The sequence below is a fragment of the Triticum aestivum genome, chromosome 1D (assembly GCF_018294505.1).
Source record: "Triticum aestivum cultivar Chinese Spring chromosome 1D, IWGSC CS RefSeq v2.1, whole genome shotgun sequence".
Classification (NCBI taxonomy): Eukaryota; Viridiplantae; Streptophyta; class Magnoliopsida; order Poales; family Poaceae; genus Triticum; species Triticum aestivum.
In genome coordinates, this window is record NC_057796.1 from 437,091,818 (window position 1) to 437,100,018 (window position 8,201).

An 8,201-nucleotide genomic window follows, 5' to 3' on the forward strand; every position below is an offset into this window, starting at 1 on the left:
CGCCACTAAAAAATCCGGCCGTCCTCCTCTCCGCCGCCGCCGGACGACGCCATAACGCAAAGCCGTGAGGTTGGCGGCGGCGGCGGGGACCTTGCTGCGGCGCCTCAGATCCAATCGGGCGCGAGAAGCTGGGGGCACCCACGGCGCGCGTGGTGGCTGCGGCTGCTTAGTGGCTGGCCTCCTTCCTCGGAGCTCGCCGCCGGGCGCCGCCACAGCCTCTCTCTCCGGCCATCGCAGCTCACCGCCGCCGGCAAACATCGTCGGGCAAAGCCCGGGCGAAGGTGCGGCGGCGGATCCGTCCCGCACGCGTGGGTTTGGCCCTGCTGCCCCGTCCCCTCTTCCGCGACGGGGGGCCGCCAGCTCTGGCCTCGGGCCTCCTCTGGCCTGCTCCCCCGGCGTCGGCCGGCGCCCTCCTTCTAGATCTGGTTAGAGCGCCGCGGCTGCGGGCTCTCGGGTGGCTCCCGTCCGGGCCTCGTGGCTGCTTCGGCGGCGACTGTTACCTTCTGGGCTGGGGGTGCGGCCCGCTCTCCTGCTCCACGCCTTGCACCGGCCTCCGCCGTCCCGTCCTCAACTGCTCGTCGTCGTCATCTGTCTGCCGGGCGCTCCGCATCCTGCCTTCCCGCAGATCTAAACTACCGTGTCCTCCACCTCCGCCGCCGCCCGTTCTGTCGTCTTCGTGCTCCTCCGCGCGGTCGCCAAACGAAGGTGGCGTCGCGGCTTCCTGCCTAGGGTGCCCTCCACCTCCCAGTTCCCCCGGTGGGTTGTCGCTGTCTTGTGGCTTTACCTGCAGGGGCGCCACGCCAGTGGCCTTGGCGTCAAGGGTGCCTGCCGGCGTCGCTGCCGGTTGGATTCGCCTGGATCTGGGGCTGCCCATTCCAGCGCCGCCCGGCGCTATTGGCGGCTGCTCTGCGTCTCGTCTTGTGGAGGATGTGACCGGGGTTTGGGAGAAATCCATGGTCGGCCAGCAGCAGTTGGTCGAGACAGCGGCGACGCTTCCCGTCGTTCCCATCTTGATGCCGTTGTCTTCATCCCCCGGTCTTGTGATGTTTTGGGTGTGCTATGTGGAGTTCTATGCTTGGTGATGCCCTTCGACTACGCCGGTGGCACACAGGTGCCGTGGCGTCGTCTCGGCCCGGGTGACCGTTCGAATGTACCCCATGACACAGGTGGTGTCGCGGCGTTGTGCAGTCTTGGTTGCCCGGTGCTTTTCGATTGCGTCGACGGTGCAGTGTCATGGTTTAGTCTCGGCTCGCCGCCGCAGTTCGAGCGCCCGTGGTGCCCCTTGTTGTGATGTTTTGGGTGTGCTCTGTGGAGTTCTATGCTTGGGGATGCCCTTTGGCTACGCCGGTGACACACAGGTGCCGTGGCGTCATCTCGGCCCGGGTGACCGTTCGAATGTACCCCATGACACAGGTGGTGTCACGGCGTTGTGCAGTCTTGGTTGCCCCGGTGCTTTTCGATTGCGTCGATGGTACAGTGTCGTGGTTTTGCCTGGGCTCGCCGGTGCAGTTCGAGCGCCCATGGTGCCCCTTGTTTTGTTGTGTCCCCCCTCGCCATGTGTTTGCTTGTGTGTTATTTTCCTTTATTTCTTCTTCCTGTGCCCCCTGTACTTGAACCCTATCTTGTATTAGGCTGTAAAGCCTATAGACAACAAATAAATACAATTCAGGTGGGGAGAATTCTTCTCCCTCCCGATGACAATTCAAAAAAAAACTACTCATTTATAGTGCGCTGCCACATATGCCATTGGCCGGCTGCGAGCGCACTCGGCTTATACCAACGGCTGTCATGCTAGCCGTTAAGCGCGCCGACGGTGGCCACATGGCAAGCATCATTGCCGGGAATTCTATGTAAGCCATGTGCTTTATGTTTTTATCCCGTACATTTTTTGTAAGCCGGGAACTTTTTCTGCAACCACTCGGCTTACGGCTATGTAAGCTAAGTTCGTTTAGTTTACCATGTGTGCCTACTTTCTTTTTTAACATTGTGTGTGCCTAGTTAGGTACTCGGCTTACAGTCTTTTAAACCTGGCACCCGTGTTTTTACCCTCACTTATATGTAGATACACGACAACGAGTTATTTTCCCGTAGTGACAAAAATTACCTCGCATGTCGTTGAATTAAAGTTGGGTACGTGTGTGTGTGTTTTGCTGTGCAAAGACAGTAGCCACTTTTTTCTTCTTTTTATCAATGTGGAGTTAGAGCAACCCCAATGGGGCGACCATTTCATCCGCCGCCGTCCGTTTGGATCGGCGCGGACACAAAAGGTGGCCCAACGCGCCGATCCAAATGGACGCACGTCGCTTGGCGTCCGCATGCCGACCCATTCCCAGCCCATTTTTGAGCCGGATTTGCGTCGACGCGGACACAAGACGGACACGCCGGTCGGTGGCAGCCACCACCATTTCCCCCCATTTTCCCCAAAACCCTCCCGCCCGCGCGCGCGCTTCTCCGCACACCTGCCATAGACGACGACCTCGACCTCAACGCCGCCGCCGGCCTCGCCTCCCTTGCCTCGTCCGGCATGACAACCGCCCCCTTCGGAAAATGCCAGCCTTGTGCCCCGCGCAAGACCGCTGCCGCGCCCAAGCCAAAGAAGGGGCTGATGCCCGAACAACGGACAAGGGAGTGAGCCAAGACGAAGGGCCGGAGGCACGCCGCGGACGCGAGGGATGAAGCCGTCGCGGCTGCCGCCGTCACCGCCGCCGCGTAGCAGGAGGTCACCAACGCCCGCGTCGCGGCGGCAACGAGGGAGGCGCCCTATATGCTAGGGTTAAACCCTACCCAGCACGGCCTCGTTAACGCCGCCGTGGGCACCGCCGCCAGCACCGGCTCATCCGTGTTCCCTCGGATGGTGCTGCCGGACTCGCCCCGCGCATCGGCTTGCAACCCGATGCCCGGCTTCCACGTGTACGGCCGAAGGGGAAGACCAACTCCAAGAATGAGGACAAGCGGGATGCGGCATCGAACGCCTTGATCGCAAGCGTGGAGGGCATGATGAACAAGAAGGACTCAAGGGAGGAGGAGCGCCGGCGTTTCGAAGAAGAGCAAATGAATGCCTTTATGGAGATCCAAAGGAGGAGGCTTGAGATGGACGCGGAGAAGCAAGCCAAGATGCTTGAGATGGAGGCGGAGAAACAAGCCAAGATGCTAGAGATCGAGGCCGCCAACGCCAAGACCAAGGCGAAAGAAGTGGCTCTCGCGAGCATGATGATCGGGGTGGAGATCATGAAGGTGGATCTCAAAACCGTGTCGCCAAGGAATAGGCCGTGGTTCGAGAAGATGCAGGCCGACATGCTTAAGTTAACCGACGAGTGATCTCGTGGCCGCGAGCACCTTCCTTTTTTGTATGCCGGCTTGTGTGATGGCGTGACCACGGGGCTGCGATGGCGTGATCGAACTCAAGTCCCACCCCTTTTTGTGTGCTGGCATGTGTGCCGGCCGCTGGCGAGTGCGCCAGCATGAACTGCGGTGGTATTTTTGAAGCCGACAATGTAGCTGGCGCTGACAAGGTGCCGGCATGATCTATGGCCGCTGACATGATCTATGGCCGCGGGCCTTTTTTTAAAATTAAGTGCTGACATGAAATGGGTCGGCGCGTAGGGCGCACTGCCAACCCAAATGCAAAACTGGGCGGACGCCGGGCGGGCGGCCGACCCAAACGGACAAAAAACGGACAAATGCGCCGTCCATTTGGGTCGGCCCGTTGGAGTTGCTCTTACATATGCAATCTTGCTCCCCAAGAGTTCCCATATGCATGCCCATCATGGAATGTAGATGCTCTTGGGGTCAAGGGGAGAGTGGTAGAACTATAAGAGTTGGGTTTGCAGTCTAGAAGGTAAGTACATACAAAAGAGTATAAAAGACAATATTATTCCCCCAGCAAAGAAATATAAGAGCGCTTAGATCACTACTTTAGTGATTTAAACGCTCTTATATTTCTTTACAAAGGCACGAGAACAGATTATCTAGCATGCATCTTTCTGCCAAATGCACTGTTGTTGTGTACTACACACGGTACAACCCATTCCACACTAGTAGAAAACAGCGCTTTGGTTCGGGCCTGGCCAGCCCATTAGTCCCGGTTTTCCACGAACCGGGACCAATGGGTGGGATTCGTCCCGGTTCGTGAGCCTAGGGAGCCGGCGGGGGCCTCGTGGGCATTGGTCCCGGTTCGTTTGGACCCATTTGTCCCAGTTCTAGGCACGAACCGGGACCAATAGGCCTCGCTCCTGGCCCACAGCCATTGGTCCCGGTTCGTGTCTCGAACGGGACAAAAGGGTGAGCTTTAGTCCCGGTTCCAGCCACGAACCGGGACAAACGAGTTGCCGATATATACCCCATCGCCGCGGCAGAGCACTCCACAGTGCTCTGTTTTTCGCTGGCCGGCGAGGGGAGGGTATTTGGGTGCTCTAGCTCACCTCCTATGCACATGAGGTGTTCGATGAAATGCCCGAGCCACACTAGTTAAGCTTTCTCCTCTCGAAGCTCGACCTCCGAGCTCCATTTTTGCCGAGATTTGTCTAGGTTTAGCGGTCCGTCACGCCCCGTCCCCGTCTTCACCGCCGTCGATCGCCCGCGCCGATCTCGTCTCCGGCACCACCGTGGCGAGCCTCTTCTTCTTGTCTTCTTTCTGAAAGAAAAAAATTGTTACTTTAGATAGATACTTGTCTAATTTTCTTACTTTTGACACACATAATTATATATAATGCACGCAGATGAACCGGCAATGGATGTACGGTGACAGACACACCTCCGAGTACATTAAGGGCGTGCATAATTTTCTCGAAGTGGCTGGGGCAAACAAGCAGAATGGTTTTATGTGTTGTCCATGCCAGAATTGTGGGAATACGAAGTCTTACTCTGACCAGAAAATCCTTCACACCCACCTACTTTATAAGGGTTTCAAGCCACACTATAATGTTTGGACGAAGCACGGAGAAATAGGGGTTATGATGGAACACAGCGAAGAAGAAGAGGACGATGACAACTATGTGCCCCCTGAATACGGTGATGCTGCAACGGGGGAAGCTGCTGAAGATGAAGAGGAACCAGACGATGTGCCAAATGATGATGATCTCCACCGGGTCATTGTCGATGCAAGGACACAATGCGAAAGTCAAAAGGAGAAGCTGAAGTTTGATCGCATGTTAGAGGATCACAAAAAAGGGTTGTACCCCAATTGCGAAGATGGCAACACAAAGCTCAGTACCGTACTGGAATTGCTGCAGTGGAAGGCAGAGAATGTTGTGCCTGACAAAGGATTTGAGAAGCTACTGAAAATATTGAAGAAGAAGCTTCCAAAGGATAATGAATTGCCCGATAGTACGTACACAACAAAGAAGGTCGTATGCCCTCTAGGATTGGAGGTGCAGAAGGTACATGCATGCCCTAATGACTGCATCCTCTACCGCGATGCGTATGAGGATTTGAACGCATGCCCGGTATGCGGTGCATTGCGATATAAGATCAGACGAGATGACCGTGGTGATGTTGACGGCAAGCCCCGCAGGAAGAGGGTTCCTGCGAAGGTGATGTGGTATGGTCCTATAATACCATGGTTGAAACGACTGTTCAGAAACAAAGAGCATGCCAAGTTGATGCGATGGCACAGTGAGGACCGTAAGAAAGACGGAAAGTTGAGAGCACCCGTTGACGGGTCGCAGTGGAGAAGAATCGAGAGAAAGTACTGGGCTGAGTTTGCAGGTGACCCAAGGAACGTATGGTTTGGTTTAAGCGCAGATGGCATTAATCCTTTCGGGGAGCAGAGTAGCAATCACAGCACCTGGCCCGTGACTCTATGTATGTATAACCTTCCTCCTTGGATGTGCATGAACCGGAAGTTCATTATGATGCCAGTTCTCATCCAAGGCCCTAAGCAACCCGGCAACGACATTGATGCGTAGCTAAGGCCATTAGTTGAAGAACTTTTACAGTTGTGGAATGGAAACGGTGTACGTGTGTGGGATGAGCACAAATATGAGGAATTTAACCTGCACGCGTTGCTGTTTGTAACCATCAACGATTGGCCCGCTCTCCGTAACCTTTCAGGACAGACAAACAAGGGATACCACGCATGCACACACTGTTTAGCTGACACCGAAAGTATATACCTGGACAAATGAAGGAAGAATGTGTACCTGGGCCATTGTCGATTTCTTCCGACCAACCATCAATGTCGAAAGAAAGGCAAGCATTACAAAGGCGAGGCAGATCACCGGAAGAAGCCTGCCATGCGTACCGGTGATCACGTACTTGCTATGGTCAATGATTTACACGTAATCTTTGGAAAGGGTCCCGGCGGACTAGCTGTTCCGAATGACGCTGAGGGACGCGCACCCATGTGGAAGAAGAAATCTATATTTTGGGACCTACCCTACTGGAAAGACCTAGAGGTCCGCTCTTCAATCGACGTGATGCACGTGACGAAGAACCTTTGCGTGAACCTGCTAGGCTTCTTGGGCGTGTATGGGAAGACAAAAGATACACCTGAGGCATGGGAGGACCTGCAACGTTTGCACGAAAAAGACGGCATGCCTCCAAAGCAGTATGAAGGTCCTGCCAGCTACGCTCTTACCAAAGAAGAGAAGGAAATCTTCTTTGAATGCTTGCTCAATATGAAGGTCCCGACTGGCTTCTCGTCGAATATAAAGGGAATAATAAATATGCCAGAGAAAAAGTTCCAGAACCTAAAGTCTCATGACTGCCACGTAATTATGACGCAACTGCTTACGGTTGCATTGAGGGGGCTTCTACCGGAAAACGTCCGATTAGCCATTGTGAAGCTATGTGCATTCCTCAATGCAATCTCTCAGAAGGTGATCGATCAAGAAATCATACCAATGCTAAGGAGTGATGTGGCGGAATGTCTTGTCAGTTTCGAGCTGGTGTTCCCACCATCCTTCTTCAATATCATGGCGCACGTCCTAGTTCATCTAGTCGATGAGATTGTCATTCTGGGCCCCGTATTTCTACACAATATGTACCCCTTTGAGAGGTTCATGGGAGTCCTAAAGAAATATGTCCGTAACCGCGCTAGGCCAGAAGGAAGCATCTCCATGGGCCATCAAACAGAGGATGTCATTGGGTTTTGTGTTGACTTCATTCCTGGCCTTAAGAAGATAGGTCTCCCTAAATCGCGGTATGAGGGGAGACTGACTGGAAAAGGCACGCTTGGAGGGGACTCAATAATATGCAGGGACGGGCATTCTTGGTCTCAAGCACACTACACAGTTCTACAGAACTCTACCTTGGGGACCCCGTATGTCGATGAACACAAGAACAGTCTGCGGTCCAAACACCCGGAGCAGTGTGACGACTGGATTACATGTGAACACATCAGGACTTTCAGCAGTTGGTTGGAAACACGTCTCAGAGGTGACAACACTGTTTGTGATGAGCTGTACTCGTTGTCCAGGGGACCATCTTCGACTGTATTGACTTACAAAGGATACGAGATAAATGGGAATACATTTTACACGATCGCCCAAGATCAAAAGAGCACCAACCAAAACAGCGGTGTCCGCTTTGATGCAGCAACCAAGAGGGGAAAAGACACATATTATGGTTACATAGTGGACATATGGGAACTTGACTACGGACATGATTTTAAGGTCCCTTTGTTTAAGTGCAAATGGGTCAATCTATCAGGAGGCAGGGTACAGGTAGACCACAGTATGGAATGACAACAGTGGATCTGAACAATCTTGGGTACACTGACGAACCGTTCGTCCTAGCGGCACAGGTTATCTATGTGAAGGACATGTCTACCAAACCGAGAAAAAGAAGAGATAAGGAAGAAAATACATCATACGATGAGCCAAAGCGCCACATAGTTCTTTCAGGAAAAAGGGACATCGTGGGAGTGGAGGGCAAGATAGACATGTCTGGAGGGACACGTTCGTCCTAGCGGCACAGGTTTCATAAAATTCCTCCCTTCAAAGTCAAGGCTGACCCAAGCATCCTGATAAACGATGAAGATTATCCATGGTTACGGCGCAATAAGCAAACGACACAAGCGAAGAAAGTGAAGACTTTCTCTCCACAACTATTATGATGATACCATGCCAACTTTCAACCTTTTCGTAGTTCATTTGAAATGCCCGTTGTAACAGACGAGTTTCCGTATGAAACCCTGATATCTCGAAACAAATTATCCGTTTTGTACACGAAGTGCATCCAGTTTTTGCCGTAACCCTCTC